At 44.9% G+C, this 24,510-nt stretch overlaps 2 long non-coding RNA genes across 2 annotated transcripts; both read right to left on the reverse strand.

Annotated features, from left to right (window-relative positions):
* Positions 1-1,642: 1,642 nt before the first annotated feature.
* Positions 1,643-2,979, reverse strand: LOC137079429 (uncharacterized). The gene is made up of 3 exons (XR_010905511.1): positions 2,916-2,979; positions 2,620-2,837; positions 1,643-2,544 (listed from the first exon to the last, which is right to left on the reverse strand). It is a non-coding gene; the product is annotated as an uncharacterized lncRNA (long non-coding RNA).
* Positions 2,980-8,745: 5,766 nt separating this feature from the next.
* On the reverse strand, positions 8,746-10,082 carry LOC137079430 (uncharacterized). The gene is made up of 3 exons (XR_010905512.1): positions 10,019-10,082; positions 9,723-9,940; positions 8,746-9,647 (listed from the first exon to the last, which is right to left on the reverse strand). It is a non-coding gene; the product is annotated as an uncharacterized lncRNA (long non-coding RNA).
* Positions 10,083-24,510: the final 14,428 nt, after the last annotated feature.

Below are 24,510 nucleotides of genomic sequence, written 5' to 3' on the forward strand. Positions count from 1 at the left end.
TATTTAATTATTTTAATTTGTTTATTATTAAGAGTCAATTTAAGTCACCTTTATTTATATAGCGCTTTTTACAATGCCAATTGTTTCAAAGCAGCTTTACAGTGTTAACAGGTATATAATGCAACAGAATTTGATTTAGCTGTGCTGCCGCTCTGGAGAAAACTGTGATGTTATCCAGTTAATTTAAATTATCATAGTGTCAATGCAGGCAGATCATTAATACAGTTGAACATTTATTTTAATATTTAGTTGACAATTTAGTGTCCCTGACTGAGCAAGCCAAAAGGGCTTGCGACGCGAGCATCCTTCTGAAACCTAAAATGACAAATGTTCCCTAAAGTCTTGTTGGCTTAACAGACACACACATGCAGCAGCCATTTTAAATCCACAAGCCTGCAAGAGCACACAGTAGCTGTGTCCCAAAGTGAAGGGTGCGCACTTCCAAGGCCATGCACTTCGAAGGCCAGACCAGGCCACGCCTTCAAAGTGCACGAAGTGCACGAAGGGCGAACCGAGGGACAGGGTTGCCAGGTCTGAATAATAAAACCCCTACAATTGTTATTCAAAAGTATCGGAATCACAGCCAGAATGGGCCAAAATATCCCAAAATGCGGGGCGCGGGCAGTAGAAATATTGCTTAAGTAAAGACAACTTAACCTGTGGACTATAGGCTACAAACACCCCAAAGCAACAGTGGCCTAAATGCAACCCCATTCCAGACTTGGCAACAATGAACCAAAGCGCCGTTAATGGACTAGCAGGTTCTGACAACTGACAGCGGACGTTTGTGAGGAGATTTTAAAAAGAGAAATGGAGCATATACTACTATATATATATATATATATATATATATATATATATATATATATATATATATATATATATATATATATATATATATATATATATAACTTTTTTTGAGCTTTCTATTGGGTTTTGACATGCTTCAAAGCCTGCGACGATGGGCTGGACCATAAGCATGTAAATATGTAGCCGGTTAAATATTGTCAAATTGCAAATATTAGTTAACAGTTTATTTATTATGTTAAATGTAACTGTTACAATATATTTTAAACATTTAGCCTATATACGTCCAAGTTTTTTTTTTTTTTTTTAAGTAGGCCTACTTACTTTTATTCAACTCATCATCTCAGATGCATTTTTTATGGCATGCCATGCAGCCGTCGACCGATTCGGCCCCGCAAAGCTGCGGACAGTGGAAATATGCACTCATCCCAGAGTCTCTATTGAGCATTATTCCCCATCCCGGTCCAGCTCCAGCTTCTCCCGCTCAGCGCAATGAAAGTGTAGAAAAGTGTTTTCTTCTGGTTTGGCTGGTAATAAAAATGTGTTGTTTCTAATGTTAAACTTAAGTTATTTTATTGGTCTATAAATAGGCTATATTGTAAAAAGCCTACGTAGGCTAATAGACCAATTTATTTTCATTTACACATTTTAAATTACATGACAAGACAATATATGTGTGGCAATGAAGGTATTACAGCAGCAATAAGCACTTGTTTCTAAATTGCGTTACTGCTTTCTTAAAGACGACTACGCCACCCAGAACTAACTCTGGGAAAAGCCCAAAGGGCACAAGTTCAGTTTCTCAGATAATGACCACGAGGCATGGGTACCATATATAACATTTATTAAACAATAAAATAGTCATTTAAAATGCATTTCAATGAATCACATGAACAAGGGAGAATTCCACGACACCGCGCAACACCCCCGGCTGTAAAACAATCAAACAGACAATCACAACACCAGAGCTGGGGCCTACCACCAGGGCGGCAGGCTTGACACCGGGTTTATATAATGCCCACAGTAACAATAATAATAACAACACGTGCTCCAAATCACACTCACACACTCCAAGGAAATCACGGCCACTCCACGCCACTCTGGTGAACAGTGAGATTAACCACACGGGAAAGGTCAGCCTGCCCTCGCCAGGCCCCAGCTCCGATACAAAGACAGAAAAGAAAGCAAAAGACAAAAAGGTTACAACATTCAAACCCAATGCTAAGCAGTCTAATATGGCGCTAAATGCAGAATAATCGAATGCAAAGCAATTAAAGGCAACGTAGTCAAATGCAAAGCAGTGAAATGCAAAGCAGTGGGATGCAAAGCAATAAAAATACAAAGCAGTGGGATGCAAAGCAGTGAGATGCAAAGCAATAACTTAACTGCGAAGGCAACAGCAACACCAAACAAATTAATCCAAAACAAACAAAAGCAAACCAAATTAATAAAACAAAAATAGAAACAAAGACCTTACCAAAGTAACACAAACTCAATACCAAACATACATTTAACAGAATACAAAACAAATAAACAATCAAGAAAGAAAATAGACAGCAAAATAGAAACTAACCCAAAAAGGGCACAATTAATACATACAACTCAAATTATTAAACTAAAAAAAAAGGAATTAAAGCAAAACAGCAGTGTTGAATGTGCCAGCCATGCTGAAATCACGAGGTTAACAGAATGCAGGCTGGAATCGGAACGGGCAGGCTCACAGGATGATTTAAACTCCTAAAACACACAAAATAACTATAACCAAGTTACCTTTATAAAGGCCCAAGGGAGTTAAAAGTGGGTTATACATACCAGATTGGGCCAAACACATCATCTATCCGATCACAGGCAGGAATCACAGGCAGTTCGCCAGTACAGCGGAGCAATGACGACACCCGTTGCGTTGTTAATCGTCCGCGAGTGCAACAAGCACTTACCCGAACGCCAGCCAACCCGAAATTACTGTTAGCAGTTGTTGACCATTCGTGGGTGCAACAAGCACTCACCCGTCGCCAGCCCGACCAAAATCACTGTTAACAGACAAGCAACCGCTAAAGGAACATTCAGCATCTACCACAAAAGGAGCCACGGAGAAAACTCATACATACCCCTCGTGCAATGTACCGAAACGCCGGAAGTGCGATCAGCAGAGTATGACGCGACACCCGTTTTACCGTACCTCGCCTTATATATGCTCCATCGCAAATGTTACCGCCCAGCAATAATCTGCACTTCACCACATTCTACCCCAGTTTTTTTTCCCATCGTCGACCCCGACGATGAAATGACTGGCAACTCGATCTCAATTCCAAGGCCTAAAAATAGCAGCTACAGAATTAGATACTGACGGGATAGAACGCGATGTCCTTACTGTACGGGGGAGATGGTAAGGGTTAGGATGGCGACCAGCCGTCACCCGCCCCGTTCGCCTTAATGAAGCATCACCTCTCTCCAGCTCCTCCACAGGAACAAAAGGGTATACCTCCACCCCTGGCTCACAAGAATTAACTGTGCCCCCACCCGAGTCAGGAGGTGCACCTGCTAACTGAGGGACACTTCGCAAAGGCAAAACTACAGGCTCAAGCACAGCACTCGCGCCACAATCTCCAGTAGGTATCACCCTAACCAAATCTACCTCCTCTTCCTCCTCCAAAAAGGAGTCCTCTGGGGTGTCCCCCGGCTCCCCCGAAGGAACACTAGTCGGAGGGTCCCTATGGACCCGATTCTTAAGCAATGAGCGATGTACAGTCTTTACCTTACTCAACTCATCAATGGGAGCAATAGAATAGACTGCACCCCCTGCTGGAGGAGCACGTACTACCTGGTAGACCACCGGGCTCCAAAGATCCTGTATCTTATGGCGACCTCGATTACCATAGTCACGAAGGTACACCAACTGGCCTTCAGTCAAAGGGGCACTATGGACAGATTGATCATGTGTTACCTTCCGCCTTTCCGCCATGCTCCTCAACCGTTCCTGCGCACCTTCAAATGCCACTTGCAGCCTGGCCTGATGTTCCTGGACCCATTCATGCACCTTACCAGCCACCGGCTCCCGTACCCTACCCAACAGAAAGTCCACTGGCAAGCGTGGTTCCTGCCCAAACATTAAATAATGGGGGGACTCCCCAGTGGCTCGGTGAGGGGTAGTGTTATAAGAAAAGAGAACCTGGGGCAAACAAGCTACCCAATCTCTTTTTCTAGAATTCGGCAGAGCACGCAACAGATTGTGCAAGGTTCGGTTGAAGCGCTCACACTGGCCATTTCCGGCCGGATGATACGGTGTAGTGCGGGACTTTCGTACATCATACAAGGAACAAAGCTGATGGATCAACAGGGACTCAAAATTACGCCCCTGGTCCGAGTGGAGACGACCTGGTATACCAAACTTATAAAACCACTCAGTTACCAAGACCTGCGCCACAGTCTCTGCCCGCTGGTCCCTTGTAGGAACAGCAAGGGTATATTTACTGAAAACATCCGTAATCACCAGCACATTCTCAACTCCTGAACTGGATGGCTCCAACAGAGTAAAGTCCATGGCCACGATTTCGTTTGGCCTCGAGGCCAAAAGGTGACCCATAAAACTTTGAGCTAGTGGCTGTAAGTCCTTACTAGACTGGCATCTTTCACATGCTTGACACCAAGAAACAATATCAGAAGACATACCAGGCCAATAGCAACGCTGCCGAACCAATTCCCCTGTACGCTCTATACCCTGATGTCCATGCAGTTGATGCAACTGGGTGAGGACAGATGACTTCAAGGCGGTTGGCAAAAGCAACTGTAGGACTTCCTCTCCCCCATTCGGGGAATAAACCCTACGATAAAGTATACCGTCTCTTTCCACTAAACGATCCCATTGTCGAAGCAACATCAACGCCAGGGCAGACAGCGGCCGACGTTCTTCACGCCCCGGGCGAACCCTTCGCCTCCAAAAAGGTAGGAGTTCTGAAATAACAGAATCAGCCCTCTGCAATGCACCAACCTCAGTCAGCGAGTGACTCGGCAAAGCTGCCATCATTGTTTGTTGTACCTCTACAATTGGTCCTACCTCCAAAACCTGCTGCAAAGATGCAGGCACTACCGTGCCTGGCACTAATCCACCCAGCGCACCCACCTCCGGAGGATTCTGCCGTGAAAGAGCGTCAGCATTTTTATTACTTTTCCCTGATCTATAACGGATTTCAAAATCAAAGGCTGCCAGCTGGGCGGCCCAGCGCTGTTCAGTAGCCCCAAGCTTAGCAGTAGAGAGATGGCTAAGGGGGTTGTTATCGGTAAAAACCACACACCGACCTCCCAACAAGTACTCTCTAAATTTCTCGGTCATGGCCCACTTGAGCGCCAAAAACTCCAACTTCATGGAGCTATAGTTAGACAAATTGCGCTCAGTGGGCCTCAAACTACGACTAGCGTAGGCAATGGGTCGCACTTTACCACCCTGCTCCTGAGATAGGACCGCTCCCAGTCCCCCATGACTGGCATCTATCTCAAGAATGAAGGGCTGGGAGAAATCTGCATAAGAGAGAATTGGTGCAGTAGTGAGTTTCACCTTCAGCTCCTCAAAACAATTCTGGCACTGGTCGTTCCAGGCATCCATGAAGTCCAACCTAACACCCCTCTTAGGCCTGCTCTTACTACTAGAGAACTCTGCAACCAGCCTATGCAGGGGGGCTGCAATTTTGGCAAACCCCTCCACAAAACGGCGGTAATAACTTGCAAAGCCAAGGAAGGAACGCAACTCTGTGGTATTAGATGGACGACGCCACTGTGATACTGCCTGTGCTTTACTCGGGTCAGTGGCCACACCCTCAGCGGATATCACATGGCCCAAATACCTCACCTGTGACTGTAAAAACACACACTTGTCCAACTTGGCCTTGAGACCCTCCCGCTCTAGTCGTCCCAGAACAACCTCCAGCCGTTCCAAGTGCTGCTCGACAGAAGAAGAAAACACAATAATATCATCCAAATAGAGGAGAAGAGATTGACATTGTTGGTCCCCAAAGAGGCGTTGCATCAGTCGCTGGAACGTGCTGGGGGCATTGCAGAGCCCAAACGGCATCCGGTTCCATTCGAATAACCCGAATGGGGTGCAAAACGCTGTCTTATGCCTATCTCCCTCAGTAACCGGGACTTGATTATACCCACTAGTTAAGTCCAATGTGGAAAACCACCGGGCACCAGTCAACGTATCCAGCGACTCCTCAATGCGTGGCAATGGAAACGCGTCTTTTCTAGTTCTGGAATTCAACTGACGGTAGTCCACGCACATGCGCAGACTACCATCTTTCTTCTTGACGAGAACAATTGGAGAGGCGTATGGACTACAACTTTCTCTAATTACTTGCGTTTCTAAAAGCTGATTGATATGTGCCCTAACTACTTCATATTCAGATGGAGGTATGCGCCGGTAACGCTGCCGAACGGGAGTGTCATCAAGAAGAGGGATGTCATGGGACAAGAGACCTGTACACCCCAAATCTCCCTCAAAAGTAGAGAAAACAGACTGATACTTTGAAAGAAGGGACCTAACCTTACCTTGATCCTCCCCAGACAACTGAGACAAATCTAGAGCATCCAACTGCCCTGGCACAGCGGAAGAACCTATTTGAGAATTGGTGGAACAAATGATCCCCAACCCCGGCCGGACTTCCACGACACCTGGAGGCAAACTAACAATATGCACACTTGCCAATGTACCTATCCCTCGACGAGGAAAGAGGAGAGCGTCAGTAGTACCAACGTTGACGACTGGCACATAGACCACACCCCTGATCACCTTAACGAGGGCTGGGGAAATCAACAGCCCCACTGGAAGACCAAACTCTGGGGGCTCAAGAAGTGCAACACCACTAGAAAAATAGTCGGAACAAGTGGCTTCTACTAATTTAAGAGCACCCGCAGGGATACGGGCAGCTCGAGGACCCCGCACCTTAACTCTACCCACAATCTTAGGAGACTGCCGAATGCCTGCCTGATGACAAAATTGTAGAGCCTGAAAAACTGACTTGGGAGCATGTGACACTGCCGGAGATTTAAACAAAGAGTGTCCATGTTGTCCAAAGAGCTCCCGGTAGCATCGGTTCAATACATTCATCCCCAGGACCCCGGGGGCTTGAGCACAGACACCACCAGGAGGATCTCGGACCACCAGAACACCACATTTCGGGACCACCCTACCGCAGAGCTCTATATCCAATTCCACATAACCTATGTAAGGAATAGATAAACCATTGGCCGCCTTCAGCTGCAGCCAGTGACAAGACATAAGGCGATCCTGGCCCCATGGCTCAAAAGACTCCTGAAAACAACTTTCAGTAATCGTAGAGACCATGGAGCCAGTATCAACTAAGCAGGATACAGGTACACCACTCATAATGACAACCAGATGTGGGCAGGAAGACAGCAATTGTGACACAGGGACACCACCACTACCCAACAAATCAGAGCCAATATATTCCCCAACCGAGCTGTGGCCCAACAACTCGGTGGGAATTAGTTTTCCGGCAATGAACCCGTGCGAGACTGTCTATGTTCCGGCGCCCGAATGCCCGTCTGAGGCAGCGAAGAGATAGAAACACGCTCCCCATCACACTCTGCAGCAAAATGACCGGGTTTCTGGCACCTCCTACATATCAACGAATTATTACGGAAAGGTCTGCTATGACGAGGCTGATCTCGAAATTGAGCAATACTTTGGGTAAGCTGGGTTAACTGTTGCTGCTGCAAACGTAACATTTCCCTAAGTTCACCCATCTCCGAAGCTTGAGGAGAACGGTCTACTCCAGGACAAGAATCACTTTGTACCCCATATTGAAACCCAAGCGCCAATGGGACGGAATGGCTACGTCCTCGCGCTCCACCAGGCATGCCCTCTCGTTCCCACCTAATGGCTTCGCCACGGACGTCTAAAAGTGTAATGGTGGGCTGACGACGGACCAACTGCTTCAACTCACGACGAAGGGTACTATCAAAAACGTGTTCAACAAATTGGTCGCGCAACAATACTTCGGCATTCGGAATCGCATCAGGTGAACACTGCTTAGCCTTCTCAAGGAGGCCCATGAGAGCAAGGGAAAACTCCAAAAGGGTTTCCCCATCCTGCTGCCTCCTAGAGAAGAAAGCCTCCTGCAACGCAACATATGATTTAGAACACCCATATACTTCTTTCAGTGCTAGAATAATTTTGGCAGGATCCTCCCGTTCCTCTAGAGGTCGATACTTTATCTCTTCCCGGGCCTCGCCCTCTAAATGGTCAAACAAAAAGAAAGGTTGGTCTGCAATGGATAGATGACGAGCACGCATACAAGCCTCCACTTCTTCAACCCACTCATTAATCCCCATACCAGACCTACCACTAAATTTTGGGCACTTTCGGTCTCTTGGTATAAAAACCAACCGCTCAGTCACTGCAGCACCAGCCCCTACTAATTGAGACGCAACTACGGACGGACTAGGTAAACTAGAATCATTACTAGGACCGGGCAACCCAGTCTGTGCACGCTCCTGTCTCAATTTAGCATTATCGGCTTTCAGTTGAGCCACAAGTTCGCGGAGTTCCTGCATTTCTTCTTCCATCATAAACACCTTACCCAATTATAGTAGATGATGGATCTTTACCCAGCAGAGAGGCTCCAAGTTCACGAACAAACACTGCTGTTTTGCTTCTACCAGAAAAAACAAAAAAACAAACAAACAAAACACAACAAAACAAGAAAGGTATCCACACCTCAGGTCAAATAAATAAATGAGAAACCCTGCCGACTGCGCCAAAATGTGGCAATGAAGGTATTACAGCAGCAATAAGCACTTGTTTCTAAATTGCGTTACTGCTTTCTTAAAGACGACTACGCCACCCAGAACTAACTCTGGGAAAAGCCCAAAGGGCACAAGTTCAGTTTCTCAGATAATGACCACGAGGCATGGGTACCATATATAACATTTATTAAACAATAAAATAGTCATTTAAAATGCATTTCAATGAATCACATGAACAAGGGAGAATTCCACGACACCGCGCAACACCCCCGGCTGTAAAACAATCAAACAGACAATCACAACACCAGAGCTGGGGCCTACCACCAGGGCGGCAGGCTTGACACCGGGTTTATATAATGCCCACAGTAACAATAATAATAACAACACGTGCTCCAAATCACACTCACACACTCCAAGGAAATCACGGCCACTCCACGCCACTCTGGTGAACAGTGAGATTAACCACACGGGAAAGGTCAGCCTGCCCTCGCCAGGCCCCAGCTCCGATACAAAGACAGAAAAGAAAGCAAAAGACAAAAAGGTTACAACATTCAAACCCAATGCTAAGCAGTCTAATATGGCGCTAAATGCAGAATAATCGAATGCAAAGCAATTAAAGGCAACGTAGTCAAATGCAAAGCAGTGAAATGCAAAGCAGTGGGATGCAAAGCAATAAAAATACAAAGCAGTGGGATGCAAAGCAGTGAGATGCAAAGCAATAACTTAACTGCGAAGGCAACAGCAACACCAAACAAATTAATCCAAAACAAACAAAAGCAAACCAAATTAATAAAACAAAAATAGAAACAAAGACCTTACCAAAGTAACACAAACTCAATACCAAACATACATTTAACAGAATACAAAACAAATAAACAATCAAGAAAGAAAATAGACAGCAAAATAGAAACTAACCCAAAAAGGGCACAATTAATACATACAACTCAAATTATTAAACTAAAAAAAAAGGAATTAAAGCAAAACAGCAGTGTTGAATGTGCCAGCCATGCTGAAATCACGAGGTTAACAGAATGCAGGCTGGAATCGGAACGGGCAGGCTCACAGGATGATTTAAACTCCTAAAACACACAAAATAACTATAACCAAGTTACCTTTATAAAGGCCCAAGGGAGTTAAAAGTGGGTTATACATACCAGATTGGGCCAAACACATCATCTATCCGATCACAGGCAGGAATCACAGGCAGTTCGCCAGTACAGCGGAGCAATGACGACACCCGTTGCGTTGTTAATCGTCCGCGAGTGCAACAAGCACTTACCCGAACGCCAGCCAACCCGAAATTACTGTTAGCAGTTGTTGACCATTCGTGGGTGCAACAAGCACTCACCCGTCGCCAGCCCGACCAAAATCACTGTTAACAGACAAGCAACCGCTAAAGGAACATTCAGCATCTACCACAAAAGGAGCCACGGAGAAAACTCATACATACCCCTCGTGCAATGTACCGAAACGCCGGAAGTGCGATCAGCAGAGTATGACGCGACACCCGTTTTACCGTACCTCGCCTTATATATGCTCCATCGCAAATGTTACCGCCCAGCAATAATCTGCACTTCACCACATATGTATAAACATAAATTTTTTTAATGTAGCTACAAATTATAACGTGCATTACAAAAATAAACAATAGCTAGGCTATAGAAAAACCACTTCTCTTTAATTTAGCCTACGTTTGAAGTTAACGAAAATGAACAATAGACAGCAGTTCATTTAATTTACAAATAACTTAATTTAGCATAAAAAATAATAAGCTAGCCATTTAAATTGTTCTGTGTCGGCCACGCATTCAGCCTTTGGAGGATCGATGTTGACCGTCGTCAGTGAACATTCATTCATAAATATATATATATAAACTTTATTTTAGCATCTAAGTCAGCAGTTTTCGTTTGTTTGTATTTTTTCTTATAATTCTGAGTGGCAGATGTCACATTTGATTTAGCCTATTTTTCTGTGATATTTGTTTTAGTTACGGTGTTGACATAGGCTACAATAGGCTGTAAGAAAAATAAATGATTGCACGGACAATTCCTATCCAGTGTCTCTCTTTCTGTAAGGGAAATTTAAAAGATAGATTCTGGAAACAAAATCTAAATTTAGCTGGATCAGTCGGGTCGGGAATAAAATAATTTACAGCGGGTGAGCACGGAGTGAATTTTGCGCGAGCGGAATGGTGCGGTGCGGTATAGCGGGAGCGGGACGAAAATACAGCGCCGCCCAGATTATATTTTGAAGGCTATTTAAAGAAAGTGTATGGGAAAAAAGAAAGAAACAGCGAAAAGGGTGATAATGGACTGATTCATCTTCTTGAGATAATGGTTGAGAAATAAATAGCATTTAAAAATTGGGGAAATTAAAGTTCATCTTGCTCAGGGCAGGGAACTGTGTGAATGCACTAACGTTGGACGTTTTATTTACTTCTAGCGCTTGCGCTGTTGTGTTCAATAGTACCCAGGCTACACTTGAGTTACCGACCGCTACCGTCTTTAACTGGAATCTGATCGAGTGCCGCGGGAATGCGGACCAGTCAAATCCTGTAGTCACCAGTGTGCTATGAATTCTGGGATAGGGAAGGCTGCGAAGTTATGAGAAGGTCCCATCTGCTGTACCCTTCCTTTGCCTGAGAACCGAAGGGCGCATTTTGAAGTCGCTCATGAATTGCGGCAGCCTTCGTCGCACCGCTGTGACGCAATCGCACTTCAAATGCGGCCTTCAGAGGTGCAGCTCTCCCTTTGGGACAGCCTACGTAGTGCCGCTGTGACGTAATCGCACTTCAAATGCGGCCTTCAGAGGGTGCAGCCTTCACTTTGGGACAGTCTTCGTAGTGCAGGTATGACGTAATCGCACTTCAAATGCGGCCTTCAGAGGGTGCAGCCTTCACTTTGGGACAGTCTTCGTAGTGCAGGTATGACGTAATCGCACTTCAAATGCGGCCTTCGAAGTGCGCGCACTTCACTTTGGGACACAGCTAAAGTGTGCCATTTGAGACAGGGCCACACAGTAAGAGAGAAAAGAGGAATTAAAGGTCCTGTTCTTCGCGTGTTTTCGAAGCTTTGATTATGTTTACAGTGTGCAATATAACATGAGTTCATGTATCGCGTTTAAAAAAACAGTATTTTTCTCACAATTCACTTATCTATACAGCGCTGTTTCCTCTGTCCTAAAAACGGCCTGATGATTTCCTTGTTCTATGAAGTCCCTCCTTCAGAAACATGTAACGAGTTCTGATTGGGCCAGCGCTTCCCGTTTTGTGATTGGACAGCAGCTTAGCGCACTTTCCCCGGAAAGGTCCCGCCTCTTACCATAACGGGGAGATGCAAGCGCTGAATGCGCGCTCTTCTCCACGTGGGAGAGCAACAAGACCACGCCCCCTATTTTGCGTGTTCTTGTCAAGAAGTCCTCGCTGCAGCCTGAAGCACGATGACGTACTGGATCAGATCCAACGCGTACTGGACGCGCATGCGCGGGGGGTTCATTCACAATTGGATGACATCATACACGCATGCGCAGTAGAGTTTTGGGGACATCATTGAATGCACAGGAGAGTTTTGCTGGATAGATAAATACTCAAACCACTCGCGCAAAAATAATGATTAATAACATGCTCATCAGGACACACGTTTTGCATTTTCCCTTGAATGTGTAGGCTACTGGTATTTTAAGCTCTTTACAGATCGTGTTATTGTACCTTGAGGATTAAAATTACAGAGACAATTACTTGACTAATTTTTCCTTCCACTCAACAGCAAGATCAGAATATAAAATTGTAACTGTTTTGCATGCATGTACAGCGAAACTATGTAATTTAGGCATCACATTTATGAAAAGATGATTTATTCATCAATAATTACTTAATACTATTTATCAGTAATACAACTACACAATAGAACGAACATCATCTATATACAATATTGATCATACATGTCAAGACAAGCGCATACGCATTATATATTAACCCAGAGATCGGTATGAATGACGTTGCCATAACGATCCACCATCCAATACGTCATTACAGCAGGAAGTGCAGGGGTGTAGTCCAAACCGGCCGTTCGCTGTAGGCTTTGAAAGGGAACTTCTGTTAAATAAAATATCTCGCTTGGCATTGAACTTTGAGCTTTATAATTTTACAGGTATTATTTATGCTCTAACAGCAACATTACACACTAACTAAAGTTTGAAAGATGGAATCGCAAAGAATGGGACCTTTATAGTTTCTCAAATTGTATTTCTTTCACTGTTGCAGTTTTTACACAATTATTTTATAATGACAGTGAAAATTATTGTTTAATTTGTAACTTGTGAACAAAGAGATATATTCAGCCAGGCCAGTTAAAGTGGAAAATAGTTGACAGAAGGGCAGTTTCTTTCAGTTTTTCCTGTGTTTTGCCTAAAACATTGTGTTCATTGTCGTCCATTTTGAAAACAAGACTACTAACACAGAGGCCTTTTCAGATTTTCCTGTTGCAGTGTTTACTCCATATTTATGATTATTTGTCTTTAGCTGCTGCCTACAACACGCTGGATCCTTAGCTGGAAATGGAAAGTAACTCGCTTGAAGTACTTGAATCGGACTTTTTTTTAAATGTTTTTGAAATGTATCAGTTGATTTAATCTAAGGCTGTGGCTGAAGTCAGTTGTAGTTCTTTTATTTCTCTTTCCTTCAGTGATTTTGCTCATTATCATCAGGTGTTCTAGCCTGACAAGCCTGACCCACATCAAGATGTTTGGTCTGGAAACTCACCATTGACAGCTCAATCCGAGGGGCGGATAAACGGTTGTCTTTCAAACTCCCTCTAGACGGTGTGCACGCAATAGGATAGCGCTAAAACCAACCAGAGCCAATTTAAAGATTAAACTTTCGCCGTATTCGGTCGGCAAATCTCTGAACACATCTTCCCTTCTTAAGAATGACTTCAGTGCCGTTCTTTGTTCATTTCTCAGAGAAAAGCTTAACTCCAAGTCTTCCAGAGACGCGGTCAAAGCTGATTCGAAAGAACGCCGTTCGCCAGCTTCTGTGTTTAGCAAGCGCAACTCGGCCGTCATTATGTTAAGCCCCGCCCACCGACTCTATAGACAATGTGATTGGCCCGACCAGAGTTTGGCGTTTACAGCTAAGAAGGGTATTGAGAGTTGCTAGACGACACTCGCGGGCAGATTAGATTTGCTGCCACTAGGGTGCGTCTAGATTTCTAGGTTATAGGTGTTCATAAATAATAGTCAATCATCACTTAAGGGGGGGGGGGGGGTTTCAGTCAATCTCATGTCAATCTTCAGTACCTATAGAGTAGTATTGCATCCTTCATATCTCCGAAAAGTCTTCAGTTTTATTATATTTATAAAAGAAATATAGGCTGTACCGAGTCTTTCTGGAAAAAAAAAGAGCGCCTGGAGGCGTATCGTGTGGGCGGAGCTAAAGAATGACGAGTGCGAATGCAGCGACAATGGGAGATGGTAGTGAGTTAATAATTAACCATATGACCGGATGACCAGAGCTCAGATAATTACATATCCTGGGATGATGTAATCACCCTACAGAAGTCCCTTGTACTGCAACTATACTACTAATTAACTGATGAGGCGCCACATTATAATCCTCAAAGAAAGGATTTTGTGTGTTGAAGTCCTGGACACCTCAGGCCTTTTAGGCTACAGCATACACGTCACCCAAACAACCCCCCTGCTTTCGACCTCTGACCCATACACATACACAGAGAAACTGCTCTGAGAACACACAGATCAGCAATATATGGACTTTTAGATTAAATTACCTCTTCAATGTACCAAATATATGTATTGTGATGATGCAATGTTTTATATGATGTTTTGAAGTAACTTAGATGTTTACTGCATGTAAAATCAACTTCTGTAGGCTAGTAAATGTATGTGGTGTGACAGGCAGCGGGGCGAGGGACCGCGAGAGCGGGCCGGTGATTTATGTTCACGAGTGCCAGCTGCGTGGCACACCGGTCTCGTCTCGCGGCCATGTGACGGGAGCATATAAGGAGGAGCAAGGGCTGCGGAACGAGACCGGTGTGCCACGCAGCTGGCACTCGTGAACATTAATCACCGGCCCGCTCTCGCGGTCCCTCGCCCCGCTGCCTGTCACACCACACTGTAAATTCTGTATCTCTGCATTCTCGAATGTCAATACTGTCGTTCATGGTATCATTGGAATCGCGGACACCCGACGGCAACGAATTCGGGGTTCAAAGTATCCTCAAAATCATCAATATAAAACTATACACTTTTCGGGAAAAGAAAGAAAAATGGGCTCTTAATACATCACCCATTCGATGTTTGAGTCACCAGTCACCAGGAAGTGGGGGCTTTCAATAAGAACAAAGGGGGTCTTGTGACCCATTCTGCTCCTGATTGAATCTCATCTATAAAACCTAGACCCACAATGACTCTTTGCGAGCGCCTTCCACCAAAGAGAGACCCGCGCTTCCGCGCTTCCAACTTGAGAGATGGGATGAAGAGATGGCACTTTTCCGTCACTCTGGAGAGATGACCGATTGAGCCAGGAGCGGGCAAGGAGAGATGGGCAAACCTGCCCGAAAGACATGACCAGCAATCACGCCCGGAAAACTCCTCCAAGAACTCCATCCAAGCTTCATTGCCTTGAAGAGACCCTTAAGAAACTGCAACAGACCTACACACCTAAAACTTAAATGCAAGAATCCTATTTCGCAATCAAACTGCGCTTAAAGGTTGTCTTGACCATTCCTGTTTACGGGAATAGTATGAATTAAGTTGGGGCCTCTTGGAAAGAACTGCGTGATAAAAGCTGTCTCCATCTCTCTCTCTCTCTCTCTCTCTCTCTCTCTCTCTCTCTCTCTCTCTCTCTCTCTCTCTCTCTCTCTCTCTCTCTCTCTCTCTCTCTCTCTCTCTCTCTCTGAGTGCATGCTGGGAGTTTGTGGACGGTGCGTGAGTGTGGGTTGGAGTGAGCTCTACAGTGTGAGTGAGTTTTCTATCTTTTATCTATCTCTTGTGGTGTTGTTAGGTAAACAGAGGACAGTTTAAGGTGTTTGTGAGGAGCGTCGTCGGTCACTGATTGTGATGGCGGCGTCTCAGCACGCGAGTTTGTAAAGTTTAACGCGGCGGCACGGCATTAAGGTCGTACCTGCCGAGCGTTGTTCGGTGGAGGATTGTGCCCTCGCTGTTGCCGCTGTTGTTGGTCATGAGTGCATTCTTTCCGCATCAAGAATGAATAGCGCAATAGTGATGTTTTTGAACAATGTTGACAAATTGAATGATGTTGTAGAAACCGGGATTGTTGTGAATGATTCTCTTACTCCAGTCATGCCTTTAGTACAACCAGCGAAGAGAGTAATATTGTCAAATGTCCCGCCGTTTATTAAAAATGATGTGATTGAAAGAGAATTGTCCAGACATGGAAAGTTGGTGTCAAAAATGAAAAAGATATCACTTGGTTGCAAATCGCCACAGTTGAAGCACGTTGTTTCATTTAGGAGGCAAGTGCACATGATCCTAAATAACCAGAATGAAGAGCTTAATTTAGCCATGAAGTTTAAGATTGAGGACTTTCAGTATGTTATTTTTGCTACTTCAGATTCGATGAAGTGTTTTGGTTGCGGACAAGAGGGTCACGTGATACGCGTATGCCCTGAGAAGAGCGCCGTTCAGAATCATAACACAGATGAAACGCCTAGTAATGCAGATCATGTAGAAACGTGTTGAAAAAAATGGAACTGACGATTGTGAAAGTAATAAAAGTGAGAGGGTGGCCATAAACGAAAATGTGCATGAAAGTAGTGTTTCTAAGGTCAGTGAGCAGGGCATTTTAGAAGAGGATGTTGACATGACAGAAGATCAGAGTTTTTTTAAAACACCGACATTAAAAAGGAAAACTAAGTCCAAAGGAAAAGGAAAAAGGGCGAGTAAAAAAGCTACTGGAATAGTTGTTGGTAGTGCAAGGGAGGTGGACTCAGAGTTGAGTAATATTGAGGACTCTGCTGTGGATAGTGATGGTGGTGAATCGTCAGAATCTGTGAGCTCAGTTTCACAGAAGCGATCTTTTCGCAGCGATTACACATCAGACAAAATTAAAAAGTTTCTCCAGGTAACGAAAGGTATGAAAGGTGTAAATGTAGAGGATTACTTTCCAGATTGTGAGCTGTTTATAGATTCAACCAGGGCTTTAATGAAGGAGGCAGGAGCTTTTACTGAACAAGAGGTCTTTAGGCTGAAGAAAATTGTCCAGAAGTTAAAACTAAATTTATTGAATGATGAATTTGAATCAGTCTAGTTTTTTTTTTCCTTTTTTTTAAGTGCTCATTTTACATTTTTATGAGTAGAATAAGATTGGGCACTTACAATTTAAATGGTGCACGAGATAGCAAGAAAAGAGCCATGCTTTATGAACTGACTAAACAAAAGAAAATTGATGTAATGCTGGTCCAGGAAACACATAGTGATGTTTCTAATGAGAATGACTGGCAAATGGAATGGGATGGGTTAATTATTTTAAGCCACAAAAATCACTGTAGTGGTGGCTTAGCTGTGCTTTTTATGAAAAACTTTAAAAAACTCTTTTCGTGAATTTTGGGGAGATTTTTTCTTCTAAGATTTTTATTCTTGGTCCCAAGTATAGTGTGGCGCAAAGAATGAAAAGTCAGTTGTTAAATTTTTTAATTGGCCAAGCTAAACTATCGGTTTTACATGACCAGGAAAAATAAAATGGAAGGTAGAGAAGGACAACGTGTGGTTATTGTTTTTAAGAATATGGTGAAAGCAAGGGTTATGTTTGATTTCAAATTCTATAAACTGATGAGTGATTTAGAAAGTTTTTTGCATAAATGGTGTTTTAATGGCGCTATTTGTACAGTTGAAGAAGAAATGTTGGTCTTTACTCCCATGTTACAATAAGTCCGGGTTGTTGCACAGTTTTCTTGTTTTTTTGTTTGTTTTTTTTTTCTGATCATGTGTAATTGGATGTTTTACTGAATGTTGTAATGATATAATAAAGTGTGTTGAAAACTCTCTCTCTCTCTCTCTCTCTCTCTCTCTCTCTCTCACCCTCAATCTCTCTCTCTCTCTCTCTCTCTCGCTCTCTCTATCTCTCTCTCTCTCTCTCTCTCTCTCTCTCTCTTTCTCTCTCTCTCATTCTATGTTACTTTTGTTTTATTTGTTAAGTTTAGATTTTTCCCTGTATGTTGTTTGTTTTGTTACCCACATATATGCATGTTTTACCCTGTGTGAAATCGTAGTTTTGTATACTTGACTTGATTATTAAAATCCAATAATTACATTGAAGTGAATGCCTTGCTCATGGATTTGAAGTCACTGATGACGTAAGATTTTAGCTACAAATTAAGCTTGATTTTTGTGTTACTATTTCAGTAATACAAATTGTACAAATTTATGAAGTATTATTTGTCCTGATCAAACAAATTAATATTTCTTCAAGTTTGTAAGATTTATACTCGATGAAGAAACCCATTTTCCACTCGCGAGACGAGAGGAAAATCTGGATGACTGAAATCGACTTTGATAATAACAGGATTAAAAGTCCCGTTATAAAGTTAATAACTAATGTACAACCAGCGAGTCACATTATAGACTCATGAACATGAGTGTCATTTAAATAAATTATTCCCCGAGACTCGTTATTGTTGCATTGTTTGGTGGAGAATGCGGGCATTTTTTTTTTTTTTTGGAATTGTGAGACAAATCGCGCAAAGCGAACTCACTCACGGCACAAGGCCGAGCTCAACGCAAGCATATTAACAGATGCTAGAATTTGCAATATAAGCATGTTCCATCAAGATAATGAGATCTTGGTGTAGTCTGTAGAGATGTACAATGTTGCGTTATCCCGCTTGATCTGAACGCTGAAATCTTCTATCATTGCGGAAGATTGGAACAGGGCGAGACTCCCCTGTCCAATATTAGGCTTGATATTATATCGTTAAAATAAACGATAGCTCCTGGTTTAACATTTGGCTTAGCAACCCAAAAGGGAGAACCTAAAACATTTTTAATCATATGCTGAAAACCTCAGCCGTTGATGAATTTGTCTATCGGAGTTCTTTAATGTGAAGTAGACAGACGTTAAATTCCTGTATCCACATTCTTGTTATATTTTTAATTCTTGTGCCACTGCAGCACAAGAGAGACCTAGAACTTTGAATCCGATGTTGAAAACGTCAGTTTTGATAACGGTCTATTGGACTTAAATGTGATGTGAACAGATGTTAATTCCTGTAACCACATGTTTCTCATGCCAATGCATGAAAGGATCCGCCACGATCTAAAAGATTAATTGTGATTGTGGTACGTTCCCCAGAACCCTCTTTTTCAAGAGTGGCCCCCTATTAGGCCCCGGTTTAGGTGATGGTCCCGAAATTGCCTTGCGTGTGTTGGCTGAACTGGTTGACTTCTTTGGAGTGTCAAATTGCTGATGTCGCCACTGCGGGCCGCAACGGCGGACAGAGGTAAAGGGAGCCAAGACTCACACGCAGCCGGTGTCGGTCACGTCGGTCGGGCGACTTTGCTTTTAGAAACCAATTTGAGTCAATTCTCAGTTCACCACAGATGCTTGTGAGCCCTGCAACAGATACACAAAGAGGGTAAACAGGTGAAATTAAAATTAATTAAAAACTCTCTTCGGATCATGTGATATATGGTTGCAGGCGGAAAGGAAATGGAAAATTATATATCAGGAGCTAATTTAGAAAGCCAAGGGTTTCTATCAAATAATGATAAAACAAAAGGTGCTTTCGATACTTTTGGTAATTATCAAAACGAACCTAACCCAAATAAAAGAAAAAGATAGAAAGGAAAAATAAATTAAAACAAAAATAAATTAAAATAAAAAAAGGTAAATAAATTTAAAATCGAAGAAATAATTAAAAAGTTCTGTTTCCAACCTGGAACAGGAAGCGGCAGCGCTAAAGCTCCAAGCCGAGGAGGCCTGGAGAAACCAGGCCCTTGTCCAGCGTCAGCTAGATCAGCTACTTCTAAAGACCGGAAAAGAGGACGAGACAGACACAGAACAAGAAAAGGAAGTAGAAAGACTTCAAAAAGCCCTGAAAAATCTTCGTCTGGACACAGACCGCAGAGAACAGTTGAAGAAAGATGCAAGAAAAGATCTCAACAAGCAGCTCAGACATGGCAAAGCTCTCCTAGAGAGAGCCAACACAGAACTTAAAGAAAGAGATGCTAAAACCAACGCCTGCGAAAAACACTTGCAGGTGGCCCGAAATGAGATCAATGAGCTTGTCCAGCAAAGACGTGAGTTCAAAGATGAACTTGACCATGTTCATAGAGAACTGAAACATTCCTATAAACTGCAAAGTGACCGGGAAGGGGGGACACACCACACAGAGTTTCCCCCGACCAGCAGGTCCGCACCTTTTAGCCAAGAACCTAGAGCTAAAAGGAGGGGTGACAGCCCACCATTCAGAATGTCACCCGCCAGCGTCCACGAATCTCCGTCAGCAGCGGAGGAAAGGGAGCCCTTCCAGGAAGTCAGGGTCAACAGCCACAGCCCTGTAGCTTCCAAAGACCTTGACAAGCTGGCCCGAAATATCCCTACATTCAGCCCAGACCCTGCAGGAGGACACGACATTCATGCCTACCTGCAAGACATAGACTTTCACCTGCAAACTATTGCTAACGCGAACACTTGGGACAGATTGTACCTACTCAGAATCACGTCTAACCGTGAGGTACATAGCTTTCTAGACCGTCAACCAGAGACTGTCAAAGCAAACTACGGACACCTACGACAGGCCCTGATTCGTGAATACTCTGATCCAGAATCAGACCAGGGGCTCATCACCACTATGGACCTCAGGCAATCTCGACTTGAAAGCTCACAGAACTTCTATAAATGGTTGCGACGTGCCTACTTCGGAGCACGAAACAAACCAGGCATGGAAGAAGACGTCAACTTCAGAACCCTCTTCCCCCGAAACCTGCACCCCACAATCAGTCACCATCTGGGAGTTCTGGCTTGCCCACGCAGCATGACTACCCAACAGTTGAGAGATCTGGCCCACCAGGCTTACACCAAGCAAAAGACCATTTCTGAAAAGACTGTAAAACACCCCACCATTTGCCCTGTCTCAGAGCACCATCCAGAGCTGACCATAGAGGACGCCCAACAAAATCACAGTTACAGACCTGTCAACAGAGAGTCTAAACCGTTCCAAGCCAGCAGAGGGCAGCGTGATCGTGGTGATGCCCATCCAAGGTACCTGAACGATCGCTCTGGGGGACCCTGGGACCGGCATCACCCCCTCCACCACCAAAAGGGGGGGGGGCACATGGGAAGTTGGCCGGCAACCCAAAAGGAGCCAAACCCGATCTCCCAGAACACCAAGTCCAGGAAGCCGGCAGAGAGGTCACTCTCGACGTGATACTGGTAAGCTACGACTGGAGCACACACCTAACAAGGAAAGTGCGGCCAACTCCGAAGTTGCAGAACTGCTGAAGGCAATGAAAGAGTTGCTCAAAAAGAAACCTCACAAGGAAGACAAGAAGGATGAACCAGACACCGCATGACTAGACATGATGCCTGAAATCAACCTTCCCAACCTTTCTGCAACTGAACCAAACACCCAGAACACTGTTTCCCAACCACAGACTATTGAACGAGCTGTTGCATCCCACGTCAGCAGCATCCACTCACTCCAGCTGACGGCAACAACTCCTGACCTAGACAGCATCACTCCACACACCAAGATGCATGAAAGTGCTGTTTTGGTTATCTGCACTCACAATGAGACACACGAGACATATCCAGATTGCTCGCAGATCAACACACAGGTCCCGAAACCCAGACTCTTAGGGAACCTGATCGAAAAGGGAATGGTTCAAAAACTCTACCTAACCATCACCTTGGAAAAAGAACTGAGACTCGAAGCCCTCGTTGACACCGGCTCCGACCTCACACTGATATCTGCCCAACTGTTTGACAAACTCAAATTTGAAGCACAGAGACAGAACCGCACTCTTAGCCCTCACACATGTAAGCTAAATGTGCAGTCATACAGCCAAAATGACATCCAGCTCAGAACCGTAGCTCCCATTCACCTGGCAACTGGGCCCATGAGGCAACGTGGGGGAGAGGACGCTGGCGTCGTCTGTTCGCCGCTTCTCCACCCACAAATGATCATGTTAATGTACTATTAGATTTAGATTTTATTTTATTTCCTTATGTTTGTGACTAGTCTAACAATCAGAGCTACAATTGGGCCTGTTGCTGATTGCTGGCAGCCACTGAGAGGACGTTGTTCCTCGTTTCGCCGTTTTCCACCGCTTCTAATGTTTACGTTTGAATTGCTGCGGTTGGTTGGTTCTGGTTTGGAGGACATTTGATGTTTCTCGCCGCGACTGCTCACTGGTGGTCTCCCTTGGGCTTAAGCTGCATGGTGGCTGAAGTTTGCACCGGGCTAGCGTCATCTGGGCCATCGTAATCGGCGTCCGGCATGATGTTGGGATGTTCCGCTTCTCGGCTGCGCCGCTGTTCCGTTCTGCATTGCGGCCGTGGAGCGGCTTGGACTTCTGCGCCGACCCCGGTGTGTCCACAGAAGTGCCCGAAAAAATGTTCTGCCTCCTGCATGGTGCTGCGGCGATCCCCATCGTTTGAATCGTCATGAAGACCCATCATCTGGTCTTCAGCTGTCCTGCCTCGGCGATGTCATCGGTACACTGCCGCTGGGGGAAATCTGAAACATGGAGTGGACCACAGTGTGCTGCGGAGCTAACAGAGACTTCCACCATCAGCTGTTTTTTGTTCACCATCAGCTCTGTTTCTGTTCACCATCAGCTCTGTTTTCTGTTCTGATTTCTGTGTTGGTTGATTGTTTGTAGTATTCTATATTTTTACTTGTTATTCATTTTTTGTTGTTATCCCCCCCCCCCCCTTGTTGCACTTTGAGATTCTTCGGAATGAAAAGTGCATTATAAATAAAATCTATTATTATTATTATTATTATGAGTCTTATACATCCTATCTATGTGTCACCCTTGAACACTTACCCGTTTCTCATCGGCAAAGACCTGCTGGACCGCTTTGAACCCTTACTGGACTTCAAACAGCTGAAATTCTGGACTCAAGTGCGAGAACCTCTTCCCCTCCAGACCCACAGGCCGTCTGAGCAAAACTGCCAGGTCTCAGAGGTCACGGAAACTCCAACAGAGCTAGACTGTCAAGTCACAGAGGTCACAGGAACTCCTTCAGCCAGCCATGAGAACCCGGTCCAAGGCCCAGAGCAAGTTTCAAGTTTGCTACTCTGCACATTTCAACTCACCATAGACTCTGATACATACAGCCCCAAGGTCATGACTGACCTGCAGCTGAATGACATTACCACAACGAACAGTATCCTTGCACTGTGGGCAGACAACTCAGCCAAAAGTCTCTTACTGTGCAATGCAATCAGTAAGAACACACCACATGGCGACATGTGGGCACCCCCAAACCCCACATCCAGCCTCAATGTTGCAGTGCTAACCCACAACAAGCGATCGGCACCGGCTACAATGCCCGCCTCGCAGCTGCTATCGCTACCTCCACAGATTTCCAACAACAACTTTGTGGATATGCAAGCCTCTGACACTGCAATAAAGACAATTCTTGACCACCTCTCAGACCCCTCCAACCACCCTATCACTGACTCTGAACTCATTGATGACTCTAGCCACAGACATCTGCATAACTCCAGACACATGATGCGTATTCTGGACAACATTTTCTGGTTTGCACCCGATGGCAACACAGCGCCACGGCTTGTGATGCCACGATCGCAAAGGGGGGTGATGCTAATGTACGCCCACAACACACCATGTGCTGGACACCACGGCACCAGAGCCACGTATGACACACTGAAACAGGTAGCATATTGGCCTGGGATGCATCAAGATGTGGCAGAGTATGTCAGAGAATGCCTGGTTTGCTGCCAGTTCCAACCAGCGAACCCGAACCACAGAGCCCAACTCCAACGCAGAGGGATCACGTTCCCATGGTCAAACCTACAAATCGACCGGGAAGAACCCCTGCCCAGGTCCACAAAAGGCAGAAAGTACTTTCTCACGGTGGTGTGCCAGTTTAACAAGTGGGTAGAGTGTCTGCCAGCACCCAACGACACTGCCCAGACCACAGCATACCACCTGATGATTTCCTGTCCGGATTGCCACTGAGAATCAACTCAGACAGAGGCATCCACTTCACCACCGAGATCATGCAACAGATCTGGAAATGCCTAAGAGACGTGGCTGTGATCATCCACCTGTGCCTCCAGTCAACCAGAGGCCAGCCGCCACCAGATATCAGCACACCAGGACCAGCCTCAGGCATTGTACTGAGAGACCAACTGGGACTCCTGATCACAAATTGCCGGACGCACAGCCAGAAAGTGTACGTTCGACTCGACTCCCGCAAAGTCTACAGAGCACACTACCCTCGTGCAGTAGCCCAGTACAGCTGGGCCGGCGCCCGCTGGACTGAGGACTCTCTCCTCCATGCAGAGGCCGATGCCAAGCACATGCTCAACCAACTGGAGAAGATGACAGTCACCCAAGCGGAGTTAGATGGACACAACCGCCGCTGATACTGCCCTATGCATCTCTATGATCATCGGCAGGACATTCAACTAGATGAGGACCTCCACAGCCAAACTCACGACAGCTGTGTCGGAAGGTCTCCGATGGAAACCCCGGAGGGAGGGTACCACACCAGAAGCAGATGCGAACCTCATTGAGTTGGCTCCTCAGCCATGACAAACACCTGCTATCTGACCTGACCCCATTCATCTACCATCCAAACCATTATCATCAGAGGTTGTCCGATAATGACGATAAGACTTTATCGAACAAGGGGGGAATGTAGCGACAATGGGAGATGGTAGTGAGTTAATAATTAACCTTATGACCGGATGACCAGAGCTCAGATAA

The sequence above is a fragment of the Pseudorasbora parva genome, chromosome 6, assembly GCF_024679245.1.
Source record: "Pseudorasbora parva isolate DD20220531a chromosome 6, ASM2467924v1, whole genome shotgun sequence".
NCBI lineage: Eukaryota > Metazoa > Chordata > Actinopteri > Cypriniformes > Gobionidae > Pseudorasbora > Pseudorasbora parva.